This window comes from Peromyscus maniculatus, chromosome 11 (assembly GCF_049852395.1).
Source record: "Peromyscus maniculatus bairdii isolate BWxNUB_F1_BW_parent chromosome 11, HU_Pman_BW_mat_3.1, whole genome shotgun sequence".
NCBI lineage: Eukaryota > Metazoa > Chordata > Mammalia > Rodentia > Cricetidae > Peromyscus > Peromyscus maniculatus.
The window spans coordinates 85,887,774-85,908,786 of record NC_134862.1 but is presented as its reverse complement, the minus strand read 5'-3'; the positions used below and the strand labels follow the sequence as shown (position 1 = coordinate 85,908,786).

Here is a 21,013-nt window from a genome sequence, read left to right as displayed (position 1 = left end):
TTATGTGTCATGTATGTTAATGTTCTGAAAAACAGTGCAAAAGTTTATATTTAATTGCAAAGAAATTACCAATTCTGTAAGATTTTTCAGCTCCTTAAGATCGAGACTTAAATTGTGTGCAGTGCAGTATCGTTTACTATTTTTCATATTTAGAGTTTGAATATGATAAATATAATCGCCCAACTATGTGCCTTATGTTTTTCACACAAGGACCTGTGATCTTGGTTGTAAGGTGTTATGCTACTTAACTACATTTCCTTCCAGAATTCCCTGTCACAAAGGTTGGTTGGTTAGTTGATTGAGTATATAAATGTTTTCTATTAGAAACCTTTTCTGGGATTATTTTATGTTTTTAGTCATATTTGTATTTCTTATGAATATCTAACAATGCTCATAGTTTACTTACAAATGTTGTCTTTGTTGACTGAAAGATGACTATGATACTTGTTACTTTTATCCTTATTTTTATGTTATGATCAAGCTTTTAGATACTTTATCCTTACCGATCCAATGAAAAGATCTTGCAATGTTAAACTAGAAGTAAAGCATTTTCAAGTTCAAATTGGAATATGTAAGAACTAGGTGGAGTCTATAGTGTTAGAAATTTTAATTAGACAACCTGTACTGTGTATTGGTTGAATGTTATCTATTAGATATATTTGAAAAAAATAGGGAGAATTGAAGTTATGAACATAATTAAATCACCAAAGAAAAATCCTAGAAAATTTTCAGTATTACAAAATTCATTTTACCATAAAGGAACTTCAAACTTTTATTTTCAGTTTTAAAAATAAACTTAAAAGAATATAGAATTACAAATAATTGAAGAATACTAACTTTATTTTATTTTTCTAAGTTTTTTATCTAAAAATTTTTTATATGCAACATATTATGATTGTTCCCTTTACCCTCCTGGGTATGTCTCTCAGATCCTCCCTTAGAATTAATTTTAAAACCCTCTGCAGTCATGTCAGTGAATTTTTGTGTGGGGAAATTTTTATATTTTTTTGAAATGAAGCTCCCTATCGTTATATGAATTATACATGCACATATATATGTGCATGTATATTTATGTATTAAAGAAAACAGCCTTTTCCCCATCAAAACATGTTCATTATATATTAGTTGCTCTAGTAAGTAAGAAATTATTTAAATCATTTTGACAGTTGCAATAGTATCTTCTGAGTTTTTAAATTGCTTTAAGATATGCATTTTCAGTCTAAAGGTACTGTGGTTGAACATTTGCTTATTAAAGTGATAGAAATTATCTTTTAAACAATTGCCATGTCCTGCCTAGTTTGTCCATTTTACTAGCAATTCTATTGGTTTGTCTGAAATAATTTCTAAGAGTACAGAAAAATCTCTATCTGCTGATCAAAATGCAGCATTTTTTGACCTTATGAAATTTCACACCCCAGCAAGTTTTAAAGACATACTGTATGTCACAGTCTGCCAACATCTGCTCTAACACTTCCACTGGCAGAGGCTGAAATAAATGTGTACTTGTGGAGAGAGACCCTAGTTAGTGACTGACAGCTTCTCCACAAAATAAATAGCAATTGACATCTGTAATTTTTACTTGCACAACCAAGTGCTTGTTGGTACTTGACTTTCACAGGTAAAGTTGTAGTTGAACCCCTAATTTTCAGGATTCTTACCTTAGATCTTACCATGACTCCATTATTTAAATATTTTTATTTGTAAAGCTTTACTATAACCTTAAATTATATAAATAATTAAGGAAATAATACCTAATTGGAAGGATATGAGTGAAAGAAATGGCCCAGACTTCAACTTTGGCACATGTTCTAAGTATGATTGGAAGTAGCAGATCATGTTTTTAAACTTTGATTGTAACATTTCCTTCATCAGCATACTGGACTTCTGTGTGCTGCTCTGTAAGGTGGAGTTTGAGGAGGCCCTTGATGATTAAGTAAATCAAGAGCTAATTCAGACAAAGAAGGAGGTATTAAAGGCAGAGAGTGACAATGCTTTTGAGGCATTAATGGAAAAAACCTGCACACCCTATTTTCTTTGGCCCATAGTTAGTTCCTCACTCGCCTTGGCCCACATTAGAGTATTGTTCTCAAAGAGGCTAGAGAGATGGCTCTGCAGTTAATAGCATTTGTTGACTGTGGCTCACAGCCATCTGTAACTCTGGTTCCACGGGATCTGACGCCCTCTTCTGGCCCCTGTGGGCACCCTCATGCATATGACACATATTCAGGCAAACAGGTGCACACACATGCACAGAAATAAAAATAAATTTTAAAAAGTAAAATACTTTAACTACCCTTAATATTTCTCAGACATGTAAAGAAATACTATATATCTCATTGATAGCTACAATTTGAGTCCCCCCCCCTTTTTTTTCTACTAATTAAAAATATTCCTGTATGGGCTGGCTTAGGAGGTACATCAGTTGGTTATCTGCTTTCTATGCTCATATAAGTCCTTGAGTTTGACTTGACTGTCCAGTGACCATATAAAACAGGTGCATCAGAACATGCCTTTATCCCAAGTCACCAGTGGCAGAGAAAGGCTGCTTCATGGAGCTTATGGCTTGGCCATCCAGCCTAATCTGTGCAATCTAGGTTTAGTGGGAGATTACCTCTAAAGTAGGGTGGAGAGACATTGAGGAAGGTACTTGACATCTGGCCTTCACATACAAGTGCTAATATGTACATGTGTGTGGATTCACACATGAACATGTATACATCTATATGGACTTCAGTGCAATTTCACAGAAATAGGCTTTTTACTCATTTGAAAAAATTATAATATGAACTAGAAAGATTTAAAATTTTTTCCAATCTTCTATTTGAGTTTCTTTCCTTCTTCATAACATTGTCCTGGTTAGAGGTATAACTTAGTGGTAGAGTATATGTTTAGCATTCATAAGACCCTGGGTTGAGCCAAGCTGTGATGGCACACACCTTTAATCCTAGCACTTGGGAGGCAGAGCCAGGCGGATCTCTGTGAGTTCAAGTCCAACGGGGTCTACAAAGTGAATTCCAGGACAGCCAGAGCTGTAACACAGAGAAACCCTGTCTTGAAAAAACAAAAAAAAAGGCGGGGCGGGGGGAAGACCCTGGGTTTAGTCCCAGTATCTAGAAAAATAATTCTCAAAGTCTGTTCTCATTGATTCCACTTCTTTTTTTTTCCTTTAAAGATTTATTTATTTTATGTATATGAGTGCTCTATCTTCATGTATACTTGCATGCCAGAAGAGGGCAGCAGATCTCATTACAGATGGTTGTGAGCCACCATGTGGTTGCTGTGAATTGAACTCAGGACCTCTGGAAGAACAGCCAGTGCTCTTAATCTCTGAGTCATCTCTCCAGCCCCTGATTGTACTTCTTAACTACTATAGTCTAACTTCTTCCCTTACCTATTTGATTAAAAGCACTTTTGATGATTTCTCCAGTGGCCACCTCATTTCTAATGTCGGGGAGGGGTGGAAGTAAATAATGTTTTCTTCCTTTGTTGGGTTCATGGCTAAGGTCCCTATAAGCAGAAGACAGGTAAACAAAAGAAAAACATACATACACACTTGTTTAGCATTGATTTTTATCTAGACTTTGGAAACTAAGACTCACTCAATGCAGACTTGTGTGTTTTTGTGCTTTGGATCCCCTATCAAAGTTTCATTTTATAGCCCTGATTGGCTTGGAAATTGCTGTGTATACTAGGCTAACTTCACACTGACAGAGATCTTGCTTCAGCATCCCCAAGGATGGGATTCAAGGCATATGGATTAATGAAGGAGTAGATAATCATGGAGAAATATGACTGGGAATATATGGGTTATAATAATGGTAATAGGCTGTGGAGAACTGAGCAAGGCCTGTTGTTGAAAACTTCAGAGATGAGAATTTTTTTCCAGGAGTAGGAAGGGTATTTGTTAAAGGAGGAACTAAGGCCTGTTGCAGAGGAGAGTCGGCAAGTCTGTACTAGATTGATGGCTTTTTCAGGAGAAATGGGCATGAAAACACGGAAAATGACCCTTTTTCTTCAGATGCCAAGGTAATATACTTGGCTAAAATCCCTCATTAAACTTAAACTTAATTTTTAGTTTTAATTTGTTTCCTGGATTGGCATCAAGGCTGCATTTTATCTGCTGACCAAGATTTTAAGATGGCCTTTCCCTCTGTGCTGTAAGGTTCGTCTCTGTCCTTGTGTTTTCCTTTGCATAGTGTATAATTTGTGTATAGTATAGTATTTAAGAAACTTCTGCCTCAGGACTTAATACTTTGTACATCATAGCTGGGGGGTCACCTTGTTCCTGAATTTGTAGTTAAAAAACTGTCAGCCATATTCCCACTTTTTCATGTATTCAGACCAAGCTTTTCTCCTGAGAATTATGTTGTCACATTAATTTCACTATAAGTTATTGCCACCAGAGATGTTTTATAGCCTTTACTTGTCCTAGGTTGTCTTCAAGGCGGTTGTCTATTTTGCCTGGTTATTCAGTATTTCAGTTCTGCCTCTGCTTGGGCAGAAACCTGGATCCATTCCCCTTCTTTTCCTTTCCATCACATCTTTACCACACTCTCAGTACATTTCTAGTTCTGCTGATTTTATTCTTATGTTTGAACCTATGAAGTAGGCTCATGCATAAGAATTTTAACTCTTTTCCTGGAAGGGATCACTCTTTTAATCTTTGATACAGATTCTTAACTAGAATCTCTGCCTCTAGTTTGTGCCACTCATGTTCTTCCTTTACTTGTCTGTCAAAATGATATTTCTAAAATTATATCCTAACTATGCCATCCATCCCCCCATGAAAACCCTGCCTTGGATCTTCAGTGCCTCCTGGATGGCTTCCAGCTTCCTTACTGTAGCATACCAGGATCTCTTCAATCTGGCCTCTCCTTTCAGCTCCTGCTTCATGTCTCCTCTGCTCTGCAGTTCTGCTTCAACAGTGCTGAGCTTTTTATAACTCCCCAAAACTTTGCTGCTCTTCTGCTCCTGTCTTGGCTTCTGGTTGGAATGTCTTTATCGTCTATTTGTCTGTATAGTTTTCTTTTTGTCCTTTACTTCCTATTTAAATTTCTTTCCCATTCATTCCTTCAAAACTATTATCTTGCCTTTCTCAAACTGGTGGTGGTGGTGGTGGTGGTGGTGGTGGTGGTGGTGTGTGTGTGTGTATCATGTTTTTTTTGGTTATCATGTTCATGAATATGTCCCACTTACTAGTCTGAGTTATATTAGGTGAAGTAGTTTAATCTTATCTCCTAGTATCTGTATATTAAAACTTTAATAGTTATTCTTGAATATCTGAGAACATACTATATAAATTTCCCCTCTTAGGTAAAAAAAAAAAAAAAATGAAGCCTTTGGAGGCACTGTTTTGTTTAAGAATCTTACTAGGTATTGGTGTTTAAATATTAGGATTAAAACTATATTACTGTAGACCAAGGCTGAAGAGATGGCTCATTAGTTAAGAATGCATAGTACTGACCTGAGTTTAACTCCCAGGCCCTGTATCAGTTGACTCATAACTGCCTGTAACACCAGCTTCAGGGAAATTGACGCCTCCCACCTCCTTGAGTACCTGCATTCACTGGCACAAAACAACTCCCTCACATACATAAGTAAGAAGAAAATGAATTCTTAAAAAAAATTCTTGCAATACTCTTGTAGCACGAATCCTAATTGGTCTTAATGATTAAAAACCCAGAGTCAGATATAAGGGTGAAAGCTGAAAGATAAGAGAAGCAGAGCAGCCAACCACTAGTTCTCACCTCTCTGAAATCCTTAGCCAAAAGGGCTCTCAGCTCTTGTCTCGTCTCCTTCCTCCTTAATATTCCTCTCTCCGCCCAGCCATATCACTTCCTGTCTCCACCTTCCCAGTGCTAGGATTAAACAGGTGAGATCCCAAGTGCTAGGATCAAAGGTGTGTGCCACCACTGCCTGACTCTGTTTCTCTTTTAGACTGGATCAATCTTGTGTAGCCCAGGGTGGTCTTGAACTCACAGGGATCTGTCTACCTCTCCCTCCTGCTGGGATTAAAGGTGTGTGCCACCACTGTCTGACCTCTATGGCAAGCTAGTGTCTCTGCACTCTGATCTTCAGCCAAGCTTTATTTGTTAGAACACAATCAAAATACCACCACATACTCTGCCATCATTTAAATGTTACTCTTTTTCCTCCCTTCATACTAGAATATTATGTTAGTTAATGTATTATGTACTTATCTTATCATTGTGATAAAATGCCTAAAAGAAGCAACTGAAGGGAGGAAGGTTTCTTTTGGCCATGTCATGACTTTTGAGGTTGTCCTTTATGATAGGTTCATCCTTTTGCTTTGAGTTCATAGTGAGGCACTGCTTTATGGTGGAAGCATGTACCAGAGTAAAGTGCTTTAACCTTACGACCAGGGAACAAAAAAGAGGAAGTACCAGGGTTCTATAACTACCTTCAAGAATATGATACCAGTAGCATAAAGACTTCCCAGCAGGCCCATCGCTTAAAGTTTCCACCCTTTCCCAAGGGTTCCAGGCTAAGCACCAAGCATCCAATATGTGTATTGGGGGAATATTTAAAATCTACTAATAGCAGATAGTTTTCGTCTTCACTTTTCATAGATTTAGAGCAATAAGAACCAGTACTTAATTTGCTAAGTACCCATTAGCATGCAGAATGGAAATTCATGAAGGACTAAAGAATGTAGATAACAACAGTTGACCTTTATTCTAAATTGAATGTATTAAGTCAAACATGGATTGTGAATGAGGTGCCTTCTAAACGCAGTGAAGTAGAGATGAAATTTTATATTTTTTAAAGGAAAGTGTAACTCAGCCGGGCAGTGGTAGAACACACCTTTAATCCCAGCACTCAGGAGGCAGAGACAGGTGGATCTCTGTGAGTTTGAGGCCAGCCTGGTCTACAGAGCAAGTTCCAGGATGGGCTCTGAAGCTACGAAGAGAAACCCTGTCTCAGAAAAGAAAAGAAAAAGAAAGCATAACTCTAAAACTTGACTTATTTCTGATAATCTTAGAGTGAAGTCATCATTGAGAAAATATATGTATTGGGTTGAAAAATACTGCTAAAACCACACATTGTTACTGGTATTTTAAGCAAAGTAGCTTTTCTATCCCATAGCCATGGTCTCTGATATTTACAGCTATCATCTTTTCACTGAATTTTTAGATTCTTAAACTTCAGAGTGTTAATAATTCCTCTATGGAAGACTGAGTAACTGCCTAGATGTCTTCAGGTTCATCCAGTTTTACATGCTTCCTTCTTACTATGCATGGTGTGGGAAGCAGGGTGTACCACCAACTGTCCCAAGAAGCACCTCTTAGAACTCTGCCTGGGCTGGAGAGATGGCTCAGAGGTTAAGAACACTGGGTGTTTTTCCAGATGTCCTGAGTTCAGTTCCCAGCACCCATATGGTGGCTCACAGCCATCTGTAATGAGATCTGGCTCCCTCTTCTGACCTGCAGGATTACATGCAAAACAGAACACTGTATACATAATAAATAAATAAATCTTTAAAAAAAAAAAAAAAAAAAAAAACCTCTGCCTTATCTGTTGCAAGTGTTGGTCCATCCTGAAAATGTCTCTTCCAAGACTTTCCTTTAATATCTTCTATAAAAAAGAAAACAACTACATTTCTAGACAATTTTTTAAAAATGAATGTTTCCCTTTTTTGTTTGTTTGTTTTTCGAGACAGGGTTTCTTTGTGTAGTTTTGGTGCCTGTCCTGGATCTCACTCTGTAGACCAGGCTGGCCTCAAACTCACAGAGATCCACCTGGCTCTGCCTCCTGAGTGCTGGGATTAAAGGCGTGCGCCACCACCACCTGGCTGTAAAATGAATGTTTTCTATCTAACCTATTTTTTCCTTGTTTTGAAAGTGGAAAATTATAGTCTTAAAACCACCCAAATCATCTTTAAGCCTGAATAAACATTAGATATAGATTTCAAATATGGATAAAAAATTAGTTGATGGTTCCAGTCAAGATATATGGGGAGAGAGATTTATGATTTAGCAATAACCCGGTACATCTAGAGAGCCATAAGCTGCCTACATAGCTGTGGATTATGAGAGTTCAGATGAATTCATATTTAAAGGTTTGTTGATGGTTTTACTTGATGCCTACAGGATTAGAGCATGAAGTTTTTTATATAGGAATTTGACATAGAGACTGGATAGTATTAACATTGCACACATAGTAGGGGAAGAAAAAAATGGGTTAGTTGCCAAAATTAATTTTTATAGAAAATAAATGCCATAGAACTTAGGAAAGAAGCATCATGTATTAGCTATGGTTACTTAAGAGTTTATTTTTGAGTTGTTAACATGAGCCCTTCTAGCTCGAATTCTAATTGGTCTTAATAATAAAAACCTGAAATCAGATATCAGGGTGAAAGCTGAAAGATCAGAGAAGCAGAGCAGCCAGCCGCTAGAAAGACTTCTTACCTCTAGGAATCCTCAGACTGAAAGGGGCCAAGCTCCTATCTCCACCCTGCCTTATCACTTCCTCTCTCTGCCCAGCCATATCACTTCCTGTTTCTTCCTCCCAAGTGCTGGGATTAAAGGTGTGTGCCACCACTGCCTGGCCTCTAGTGGCTAGCTCTGCACTCTGATCTCCAGGCAAGCTTTATTTGTGAGAGCACAAATAAAGTATCTCTAGAAGCTCTGGATGATAGGGCATTGGAAGAAGGAAAGGTATTATTAATTACATAAGCATTTAAGTCAGAAATTAATACCTTGCTTGAGCAACTGGTTATATTGTGTGGTGGTAGATGTATGTCTTCAAGCAAATAAACAGTCAGTCAGCTCTTTCTGTTACCAGCCAGCTCAGGTCTTTATTAATTTTCCTTAGATTATGTTAACAGTCTTCTAATTGGTTTCTTATGTTCAGATAGTCTCTTTTCTGCAATACTTGGAAGCAATGCAAGAATGTTGTACAAATACCATTCCTTTTCTCAGAAAAAAAAATCTTAGAGTTGCTCCATTTTTCACATGGGGAAGCTGAATTATTACTATTTTTTTAATTATCCATACACACTTGTAAAAATAAAAATTATATCAATATTATATATTTTCAATATTTCTATGTATGTTTTTAATATTCCATAATTTTGTTGTGCTAGTGGTGGATATCGAACCCAGAACCTAACACACATTTGGAAACTGCTGGTGAGGTACCTAGCCCTCCACGAATGTTTTTTATGTAGATTGCCACATTCTGTTAAGTTCAGTGCCATGCACATTCGTAAGTGGTTTTACTCTGAATTACTTCTTAGACTATTTTATATACTTAATCCTTTGAAGACTGGATGTGTTCTTATTCCCATTTGTGAGTAAACTTTTAGATAAATAGGAAATTAAGTCTAATAGTAGGCATATCTCACTATAAGAAATAAGATGCCTTATTTAAAAATAAATCAGAAAGTGCCAGTATAAGTGTAGTCAAATGGCTTTTGAAGGATCAAGTTTCTGCAGGCTGAGTGCCCACTTGACAGATGTTGCCCCTGGATAGTCAGAAGTTGCCTTTTTCTTTTCACAATATTTCAGTGTCTTTCTGAATCTTTTAAAAGAAACTCTGGCTTCCTATCTATTGGGAAGACATTAAAAGTAAATTGTTTGTAATTGAATCACTTACTGTTGCTTTAGAAAGGGAAAGGATGTGATAGGTAATGGTTTTAAGGAAAGCAGGCCAGAACTGGTAAGCCCCATCATTTTACAACCTGTGATACCAGGATGGAAGTAGACTCTAGCAGAGGCCGCTTCCTCTGTTCCTAGTCTTGTCTTTCTGCCACAACGTTCCCACAGTGACCGGTCTGAAATTGTTACTGAATTACTTTGAAGTACTTTTTTTTTTTTTTTTTTTTGGTTTTTCGAGACAGGATTTCTCTGTGTAGCTTTGCGCCTTTCCTGGAACTCGCTTTGGAGACCAGGCTGGCCTCAAACTCACAGAGATCTGCCTGGCTCTGCCTCCCGAGTGCTGGGATTAAAGGCATACGCCACCACCGCCGGGCACTTTGAAGTACTTTTGACATTAACTTTTTCCTTGTTTGCTCTTGTGTTCCTAAATAACAACTTTGCATACATATACTCTGTGAAACTGCTTATCATGTGTGTTAACATAATATATATGTATTATCAAATTTAATCTCTATAAGAACAGAGCTAGGAGAGTGGAAACCATATTACGAGACTTATTAGAGTACTTTAAGGGGTGATCCAGGTAGTCAATGGCTGTCTCTTGATGGCAGTTACCAACAGGATAGATGAACTTGCTAGTGAGAGTGAAGGCAAGCAAGCAAAAAGCAAAAGCTTCTTTCTTTCCTGTCCTTTTATGTGGGCCACCACTAAAAGGTGTGGCCCAGATTTAGGGTGAGTCTTCCCACCTTAAGTGATCTAATCAAGAAAAATCTCTCACAGGTGTGTCCAGCTGCTTGGTGTTTTAGTTTAGTTGAAAACCAAGATTAGCCATAACAATATGTAAATATGTATTTTAGGAAACATAAGTTCTAGTGAATATTTAGAAAGTTTTTATTGGGAGTGTTGTGTTCTCAACATTGTACTGAGTACTCAGAGAAATAAAGAAGGAAGAAACCGACTTTTAAAAAAATGTTACTACGAGCCACACCCTTTTAGATAATGTTATCTCATTTAATCCTTCCAGCAATGCTATGAGGTAAATAACGTGTTTCCCATTTGAAAAGGTTCATAGAATTGTGACATGCTTATTTGATAGTTGTCAGTGCCAGAAGTTCTGTGAGTGACTAGCACAATGCAAACTTGGAATTCTGTGTTAACTTCAGTACTCCACAGACAGCAGGTAATAGTCATTGGATCTAAAGAATTTGGAATATTGTAGCAAAAATGCTCTGTGACACTTGGGATTAGTGCTTGAAATGTTTTATGATTAAAATCTGGAGTAGGTTTTATAATTAAAACACGAAGTTTAAGAAAGGAAGATTTATTAGAGATTGAGATTGTTAAGAGAAATAGTAACATTTTAAAGGACAGACTGAATATTAGGTAACAGTACTAATCTAATGAAAAAAATCATTTCTCAGAAACTTGGGCTGAATATCTTCCCTCTTGAATTAACTGGATATAGAATGCTCAGGAATGAATTAGAGCTCCATGGTATGTTGTGGCTGCATTCCTGCTGGGCTACTCTTGGCCTGGCTCCAGAGAGTAGCACCTAGCTGTAATCCATTTTTTTTTTTTTTAAACTGATACCTTTCGTTTCTCTTGCCACCCTATGTGAGTCTTGTGTCAGAGTCTCCCAAGGATACAAAGGCCTATGCAAAACTTGTTTCAGGAAACCTGGCAAACCATAGTACCTGGTAAATCCAGGAATTTGCACTTGGCCTTGTATTTTTGGGAGCTCCTTTCAGGTTGTTTTGAGCATATGGAAATCAACTTGCTAAAGTGTAAGTAAGCATTGAGAAAAATACATGCCCTGGGCCAAGGGAAGTGCTTCAGTCCTTAGAGGCTGGATCCCCCTGCATCTTCGAAAGACTAGATTCATTCTTAAGGTGCCTCTGAGTCTTCTTTCCAAGTATCCATGTAAATCCACATACCTGTGCCACAACACTTCGTGACAGTATGTCGTTTTCCTGTTTATATATAGAATAAAAAATACTGGAAGAAAAGGGTATCTTAGGGTTATAATTGCTGTGATGAAACACCATAACAAAAAGTACCTTGAGGAGGAGAGGGTTTATTTCACTCACAGTTCCATATCACCATCAAAAGTAGTGAGGGCAGGATCTCAAGCAGGACAGGAACCTGGAGGCAGGAGCTAATGCAGAGGCCATGGAGAGGTGCTGCTTACTGGCTTGCTCCTCATGGCTTGCTTAGCTTTTTTTCTTATAAAATCCAAGGCCACCTGCTCTGGGGTGGCATCACTCACAGTGGGCTGAGCTGTCTCACATCAATCACTATTTCAGTAAATGCTCTACAGGCTTGCCTACATACTAGTCTTATGGAAGTATTTCCCACTTGGCGTTCCCTCTTCTCAGGTGACTCGAGCCTGTGTCAAGTTGACATAAAATTAGCCATAGCAGTGGGATACCTTAAAGAAATAAACATGCCACTTGAAATAGTTAATAGATTGTTTTAATTACCCCAGATATTTGTTTTTCCAAAGCCAGAGTTAGGCCCTAGAAATTCTGTTAGCTTACCTGGTGTTTCGTATACAATTTCTCTAGTATCGTTATTTATTGTCTTGTTTAGTAACTTACAAAATAATTTTATTGACACAGATAAATACTGCATTTCAAATCCCATCTTAAGGGCAGTGTTTTAAAACTAAAAATGTTTTTAACTGTAGTTTTTAGCTTAGAAAGGATAGATATCTCTTGAAATATTCCATTCATAAAACAAAACCTTTCTTTTCTGTAGGAATGGTGTAGTAACGTGGGTAGAGAGAGGATTTGAGCACTATCTAACCAATGTGTACAAAACAAGTTTCACCTGGTAGACTTACTGTAGAGTTTGTTTTGCACTGAATTTCTTATTGATAGGTCAGTATATTTCAGTATTCAGGCCAGAATTTATTAAATGTATAAAGCCAACTTTTGATGCAGAGCAGGATCCTTGTATTGTTGTCTTGATGATACCCTTTCATGTTTGAATGGTAAAAATAAATCTGCTTGTTACTTTCTAACTGCAGTCAGTTCTGACCTGATAAAATCTATATAAGATGTTTGGTTGAGTATATATACTTTTATCTGATTTAGTCCTTGACTATTGGTTTTCAGTAAATCATTTTTGCAGCTTAAACTTTTAGTTTCTAGAAAGTAGAGATTGTGTATGGTTTAAAAAATAATAATTAGAATCATGATTATATACCTATCATAATTGGTGCTTTAATTCCATATTAAAGTTTGATACATAGGGAATTCGGGAATTGAGTATGGAAAGAATTGACATTTAAAAAACCTACTATGTATTACTTATTTTACTTTTTATGAATATATTTACCATAAGAAACCTGGCTTAAATACTATTGCTTTTAAAGAAAAACTAGATAATAAAGCAGCTGTATAGAGAATTAAAATGTTCTTAGAATCTCAAAGCAAGTAACTTTAACTCTTAGCTTTAATTCAGTTTGATTATATGTGGAGTTACGATTCTTCAAGTAATGAGTAGTCAATACGCACAGAAAAATGTAATCTTCCTGGTGTGATACATGGTGCATCCACTCAGACTCTTATATACTCAAAATACATTTGCGTATATAAGCCTGTTAGGGTAGATCAGGGTGAATGCAGATATCACCATCATGTCTCTGATTATTTTGTTTTTTTAAAAAAGAAAATACTGTGTTATTTTGAACAGATCGCATAACTGTCCTAAATCAGAATTTTGTCATATGTAGAATAAAGGAGTTAGTTGAATCATCTCAAAAGTCCTTATTTTAAAAAAAAATTCTTGTTTTCAAATTTTTAAATCATTATACAATAGAGACTAATAATAAATTACCACGAATTAAGCACTTGGCTATTACACATTGTACACATTCATTCATTATTGCTTTTTTTTTAAAGCCATGTCTGCAGCATGGTGCTACCTGTCTGTCCCAGTGATAGCGCTGGCCTTTGGGGACAGTACTCTGTTCTCCCTCTTTACTGCAGCATGCCCACCTGCCTAGAGCTTCAGGGTGAAGATTTTCTAGTGGGGACTTGAGAAGGTGAGGGCTTTCTGAGCCTGCCTCTTCACTAGTTTGTCAGTGTTAGGATCAAATCTTGTCACTCTCATCTAGGATATAAAGATACCTCTCGGAGTTTTCAGTTCCTCCCATTTGAGGCAAGTGAAACAATGCAGAGAAATCACTAGTACATAAAGCTTTTAGCATTGCTTTTCCAATTACAACAGAAGTCACAGCACAGACATTAAGTTTCAGAGGAAAGACCCTATGGATATTTTTGATAAATTTTATAGTTATCGTCATTTTTGCAAATTGTACTTGAGGTTCTCATGTTTTGTCGCTTCTCCAGAATTGTTAGTGCTAAATCACTGCCTTACTGCCCCCCTCCCATGTCTTTGTTGATTTAAAAACATTTGTTATATTTCTAGTAATGTTAAATGAGGCCTAAGGCCAGAGTGGAAGGAAGGGCCTTTCAACCTCAGTATTTAGAAACGATATAGCGGAATTGTTTTGGGTTGGAAATAATACATAATCAAGCAGATGCTAATGAAAAAATGCAATGCAGAGGAAGAGAAAAGAGATTGGGGTGCTGTTTGGAAGTTCCATAGAGGAGAGTACATTGCCCCTTTATTATAACAATGTTTCTGCACTATAATAAGGCCTTTCACTGCAAGTTCAGCCTTTTTCATTCATTTGTTTTGTGCTCTGCTTCCTCTGTTACTAATTGTCAGCACAATAGTCTTCCAACTATGAAGTCTCAGTGTCCTTTTGGACCAATTTGTCATTGTCTTTCTCTCTCACCCCCAACCCATGCACTCAGAATCTATTACCATGGTTGCATTTTTAGATATTTTGTATGTTTTAAAATGGCAGTGCTTTTGAAACATGCCAGAATAGTTCATGATAATTGAATCATCTAACTAGCAACAGTTACTGCTTCCAAAATGCATGCTGATAGTTTCTATTTCTATAGGCTATTCTAATAAGATAACTCAAAATATACATGTAATATCTAAGCACTATTTCAGTCATTGTTTTTAAACTTCATTGTAATTTGTATTATTTACATATTTATTGTTTACCATGTGAACTGTTCCATGTTTTTGTGACTTTACAAAGTTGTATGTTACTTCCCCATCAATAACACCTTATTCTTATAAATAATTTTACTATGACTAAGCAATAAGCAAAGTTGTCATAGACTGACAGAGCTGAATAAATTCTGGTGTAAGATCCAGAAATAGCTTAGTTGATAAGACTTCCTTCCTAGAATTCACAAGGCCCAAGATTTAGTCCCAACAGCTTGTCACATTGGATCTGATGGTGCAGGGTTGTAATCTTAGCACTCATGGTAGAAATGCAAGATGACCAGAAGTTCAAGGTCATTTTCAGCTAAAAAGTGTGTTTTAGGCCATCCTGGGGTACATGAGATCTTAAGGGGGAAAAGATACTAAACAGAAAAAAATATTTAAAGTAGTAAATTGCATTTTGTTATAAATGTCATCAATATATACACAAATGTAATACACAAAAAATACAACTTACAGTTGTAGATTACTTATACATATTCTCAGATTTTTAAAGGCCATAGCTAGTCTATTGCAATAAATAAATTTAAAAAACACAAAAAAATTGTGCCTAATTCCTTATTTTGAGTTTACTAAATGTTTGTGTTCTTATTAAGATTCTCTCAGTAAAGTATTGCATGTCACTTTTGTGTTTCAATTATTTTTTCAAAGTTACCATAGTGTATTTTTACTAGCAATTTTATATATGCAAAGAATAGTTATTCTAGAAAATTCTTAAAGAGATGTATTTATTTCATGAAAGGCAGGATGTGGTGGATAGACAGTATGAAAAATATTGATGGTGAAAATGCTGACTCTCAAAATGTGCTTTGGGTAAATAGTGGTGACTATGATAACCATATTCATTAAAGACAAATTTATTTTGAGAGGTTCAAAATTTACAGCCACAAATAGTATACCATGCAACTACCAAAATAGTAATTTAAATAGTATAGTTTGAAAAGTTTGGAATGTAGGTCATAAAGTGAAAAATACCTGCCAGAATAGAAAATAATGTTAGTAACCTGATCTTAGGCTCATCATTATTGACTATGTTATTCAATAAAGAATAAGGAGTTATTTAATCCCCATTCTTCGATGTGAAAAAATATATGTTGTTTTTGGATAATAGGTTATTGGCTCAGATAGCTAGAAATGTAGGCAAGTTTGGGAATCAGTTATTTGCCATTAGTAAGTAAACATGTTTATTGTCACCAACTTAATTGTTAATGTACAGGATGAGACCCAGCCACGAAAAGAATCCAAAGAGAATGATGTCTTTCTCCTTGACTCTACCTTACCTGAGAAACAGTCAGTGCCCTGGAGCACTGGATTCTGCCAGGAATATTCCTTACCCTATTCTTCCCTGTTCAGTGTCAGAGCCAGGATAAAAAAAAAAAAAAAAAGACCTCCAACCTCTTCTTTCCTCCAATATTGTTAGCAGATGAAAATTATCCTGGATTTCTTCATAAGAAAAAGATAACATAGATGGAGAGAAACCAAGCCCAGAGAAGGAACAGAAAGGGCAACAAGGTGGACTACGTCTAGCCTCCTTGTTTTCACAGATTACTCAGTTTTTTTTTTTTTATTAAGAAACATTTTTCATTTACTTTACACATCAATCAAAGATCCCCCTCTTCCCTCCTCCTGCCCCATCTCCATCCTCTCCCTAACCTTCCTCTACTTCCCCCCACAAGAAGGCAAGGCCTCCCATGGGAGGCACATCCAGTAGAGGCAAGTCCAAGCCCTTCTCCCTGCCTCAAGACTGCATGAGGTATCCCATCATAGGTAGTGGGCTCCAAAAAGCCCCCTCATGCACCAGGAATGGATTCTGATTCTACCACCAGGGCCCGCCTCCAAGCAGATCAAGCTACACAGTTGTTTAGCCATGCAGAGGGCCTAGTCCAGTCCCATGCAGGCTCCACAGCCATTGATCCAACTTTCATCAGTTCCCACTAGCCAACAAGGAAGATCCAAAGAGGGACACATGAATCACCCTGGGAAGGGGAAATAGATGAGATCTCCATGAGTGAACTAGGAGTGAGGGGTGGGTAATTGAGGGTAGGGGCTGGGAGATGAGAACATAAGGGAATGGGATGGTCTAGCTGGAACAGGGATGGATTGGGAAAGCAATGATAGAGAGATACTATGATGGAGGGATATATCATGGGGATAGAGAGAAACCAGGTGCTAGGGAAGTTGCCAGGAATCCCCAAGGATGACCCCAGCCTGGACTACTAGCAATTGTGGAGAGGGTGCCTGAACTGAACTGGCTTGCCCCAGTGATCAGATCAGTGAATACCCTAAGTGTCTTCACAGAGCTTTTCTCCAGTGACTGATGGAGGCAGATGCAGAGATCCACAACCAAACACCAGGCAGAGCTCCAGGAGTCCAGTAGGAGAGAGAGAGAGAGAGAGGAGGGATTCTGTGAGCAAGTGCACCAGGATCATGATGGGGAAACCTGCAGTGATTACCAAACAGGATTACTCAGTTTTTAAAGACAATCTTTTAGCACGTGTGTTCTTTTCAGAAGAGCATGGGATTTGGATTCAGACAGCTCTGGGATACATCTTGAAACAGTTTCACACAAGCTGTGCATTTCGAATAAGTTGTTTAGCTAGTTGAACCTTATAGATTTGCTCATTTATAAAATGGAGCATAATAACAGTGTTTAGGTTTGTGCTTTGAGGTAGAAACATTCAGGAACCACTCAGTGCAGCATGTGGCCCATAATGACCATTCAGTGTTTGCGCTGGGATTGTTCTCCATTGGGCACCGCCTTTACCTATCTTCAGTATATTAAATGAATATCTCTTAAGGTGGAATTATAATTGGACATCATGTCTTTTTGTCTGAACAGTAGTGAAAACATTAAAAGGAAATGTATTAAATAAAAAGATTATACTTAGAAGTTTAAAAATAAACTTTCAGTTGACATCATTTAATTATTCAATATAAACTATGTATATGTTTATGATAAATGTAATATATTGTGATTTTTTACATTGACTATCAGAATTTTTTGTTTAATCTTGAGTTCTTTGAGTGGTAGGAGGTGGTCTCAATCTGTATCTCTGGCTACCTTGGAACTCCCTTTGTAGACCAAACTAGCCTCAAGCTTACAGAAATGCACCTGCCTCTGCTTCTTGAGTAATAGAATTATAGATTTCTGCCACCATGCCCAGCCTCAGTAGAATATTTTTAAAATTAGTATTTAAAAGATTAAAAGGGTTGAAATAAAATCTTAAACTTTTTGATATAATCTGAACAGATGAATTCTCAAAATTTCTTTTGGAGATTATATATATTGATTTGGCATGTTACAGTCCTGTTAATTGGCTTTCAAGTTTGTAGAAAAATTAGAATTTTGAACAAACTTTGTCATCTGTGGTTCAGAATGGTGTAAAGTAAGCAGAGTATTTGAAATTCAGCTTGTAGTTGGTTACTCCCCAGAAGCTTAACTAGTGTAACTGCCTAATGTAAGAGTCAGTTTAACAGACATTTGAAAGTAAGCTTCAGGTTGGAAGCAGATGCTCCTTCTTAAGATGGTAAGACAGAGAGTGAGAAGAAAGATGCCCAGTGCCTTTCTCTGGGCTCCACATATCCACAGAGACACAGTCATACGCATGTGTCACATATACTGTGCATACACACATGCCTGCACACAGGAATAATTTAAAAATTTAGTATTTGTATTCTAAATTCTAATATGTTTGCCTTTGTGAGTTGTAGGTTTTTCCCATACAGCTTTTAATATTGTTTCTTTGCATTGGATTATTTTACAGTTTGACTTTATTGTGTTTTGAATAGATTCCCATATCCGCTTGAGATTTTAAACATCTTTTGTGTTTGGATGTCTATAGATTTGGGAAGTTTTCTGCAATAATTTCATCAAATACATTTTTGGTACCTTTAATGTTTACCTCAGGTCTTTCTGTTCTATAGATTAATAGATTTGCCACCTTGATTGAATTTCAGAATTCTGAGATGTTTTGGTCCCCATTAAAATTTTCATTTCCAGTTTACCAATCCCCCTCATCAGTTTTCTTGTTGAGTTTTTCTTTTATTTTGCTTTTTTATAAATATTGCTGATTACTTCCCCTGTGTTTTCTTTTTTCTTTTTTCTCACATATTCCTGACTATGGCTTCTGGATTGAATTCATCTGCTTGCTTTTAATACCCTTTCATGTCTTTTTTTCTGCAAACTTACGATATTTTCATCTCCCATTTTTATATTTTAGTTTATTGTACTTTGGTAGTTCATGTGTCACCAATCATTTCGAGGAATCATGATACCTTAGTTTTTCACATTTCTTGTGTCTTTGTGCTATAATTTGCATGTCTCTTAGTGTGGCTTTTTCTTATGGTTTTATTTGATGATCATATCCAGCAACTACTCTTGAAGGCTTAATCTCTAGTACAACTTAGAGAGCAAAAACCAAGCTACTTGAACAGCATCAAGTCATAGAAATAAAGACATATGCTTAATGTCTATTAAAGCCTACTAATATACCAATGGCCATAAAACAGCAAATGGAAACTACTATAATGTACTATCAAGTTAAAAATTTAGTAGAATAAGTATGGACATAATTATTACAATAAAGTCAGTATCTTTGTTACTTTTCTACTGTAGTGACAAAACACCATGACCAAGGCAATTTACCATTTAATTTGGGTCTCACAGTTCTGAGGTTTAGAGTCCATGACCATCTATCTATACAGGGACCATGGTAGTAGGCAGGCAGGCAGGCATGGTGCTGGGGCACTAGCTGAGAGTTTACATGTGAACATCTGATCCAGAGCATGAGGTGGATGGGAGGGAGGGAAGGGGGAGAGAGAACACACACACACACACACACACACACACACACACACACACACCACACACCACACACCACACACACCACACACACACACACACCACACACCACACACCACACACCACACACCACACACACCACACACACACCAAGAGAGAGACAGAGAGACAGAGAGAGATGTAAGCTCTTGAAACCTCAAAGCCCAGCCCTACAGACATACCTTTTCCAACAAGGCCTTTCTAATCCTTCCCAACTTTGAACCAAGCATTCAAACAAATGAACAGATGGGGGTATTCTCAGTCAAGCTACTACAGTCAGGCACAGACAGAAATAGAGGAGAAGGAAGGTTAAATAAATTGAAAGTAGAAATTGAAAAGAATATTATGAAGGGTTAGAAAAGAGCAAGAGATTAAGGGGAAAAAGAAGAAGAAAAGATTTACCAATGATGAAGTTTTCATAAACAAAATTAGGTAAATGAAGGAAGAGAAGTAAAGAAAAAATGTAAAAATGGATTTTTTAATTCAATGCATTCAAGTTAAAATATTATTAAAATTAGAGAATGGGAGTCAGGAGGGAATTATACAGAAGCAAAACAGAAGATCAGAAGGAAAAAAGGGTGAGCAACAATGAATTATATAAAATCAGAGTACTATATAAAAAGGAAAAGTCAAAAGCATAATGTAATACATACCCTAAATAAAAATCTTAATAAAATTTATTTAAAAAATGGAAGGCAAAGATGAAAAGAAGTGGTGAAATATCCATCAGCTTCTTTGTGTGTCTTTGGAAACTGTAGTGTGCCAGGTGTGTATATAGGGAGGGTCTTTTGAAGTGAACTTTTACCTCTTTCTGGTGTATGCTTTTATTGAGTCTGTACTGGATAAGTGTCTGATGTCTATCAAAACTGTCTTCACTTCGATAGCTTCCATTCTTGGTCACATGCTAGGACTTCTACACACCAAACTTAATTTTGCAGCCTGTGGGTTGGGCAGGTTATCACACCTTATCAAAATACTACCCCTTTCTCGGTTTATATGCTCCAGAAGTGGCTAATATCTAGATAGTGGTTGTTTTCCAAGTGTGTTGAAACTATTGGAGTCAGCTTTAATACTGGGCCTTTTGCAGGCAGAATACCTGCCTTTTGTACCTTCAAGATAGGTGGCTCCAGAGTTTTATTTCCTGCAGACCTCAGGCTTAGAGCTCTTGGTCTCTCCAAGGTGATTTTCAGTTAATGAGATCTGTTCCCAGCACTTCCTCATCTTATTGGAGCCTCTTGCTCTACACTCGGCTACTTTTCAGTGTCTGATCCTTATTCTATATAACTGTCTTACCATGGGACTGTGGTAGGCCAAATTAAGACTCCCTGATCTATGGTTGCTCCCTGTATATAGTCTCCCAGGATAGCTCAGTTTCTTGTTTGTTTGTTTTGACAGTAGGTTCTTTTTTAAGATGGTGCCTTGCCACTGCCCTAACAGTGTTGTAGAATAACACAATAGG

At 37.0% G+C, this 21,013-nt stretch overlaps 1 protein-coding gene across 7 annotated transcripts in view; it reads left to right on the top strand.

Moving 5' to 3' along the window:
• The window catches only part of Akt3 (AKT serine/threonine kinase 3), a 277,083-nt gene that overhangs the window by 133,771 nt on the left and 122,299 nt on the right, over positions 1–21,013 (top strand). The window lies entirely within an intron of this gene.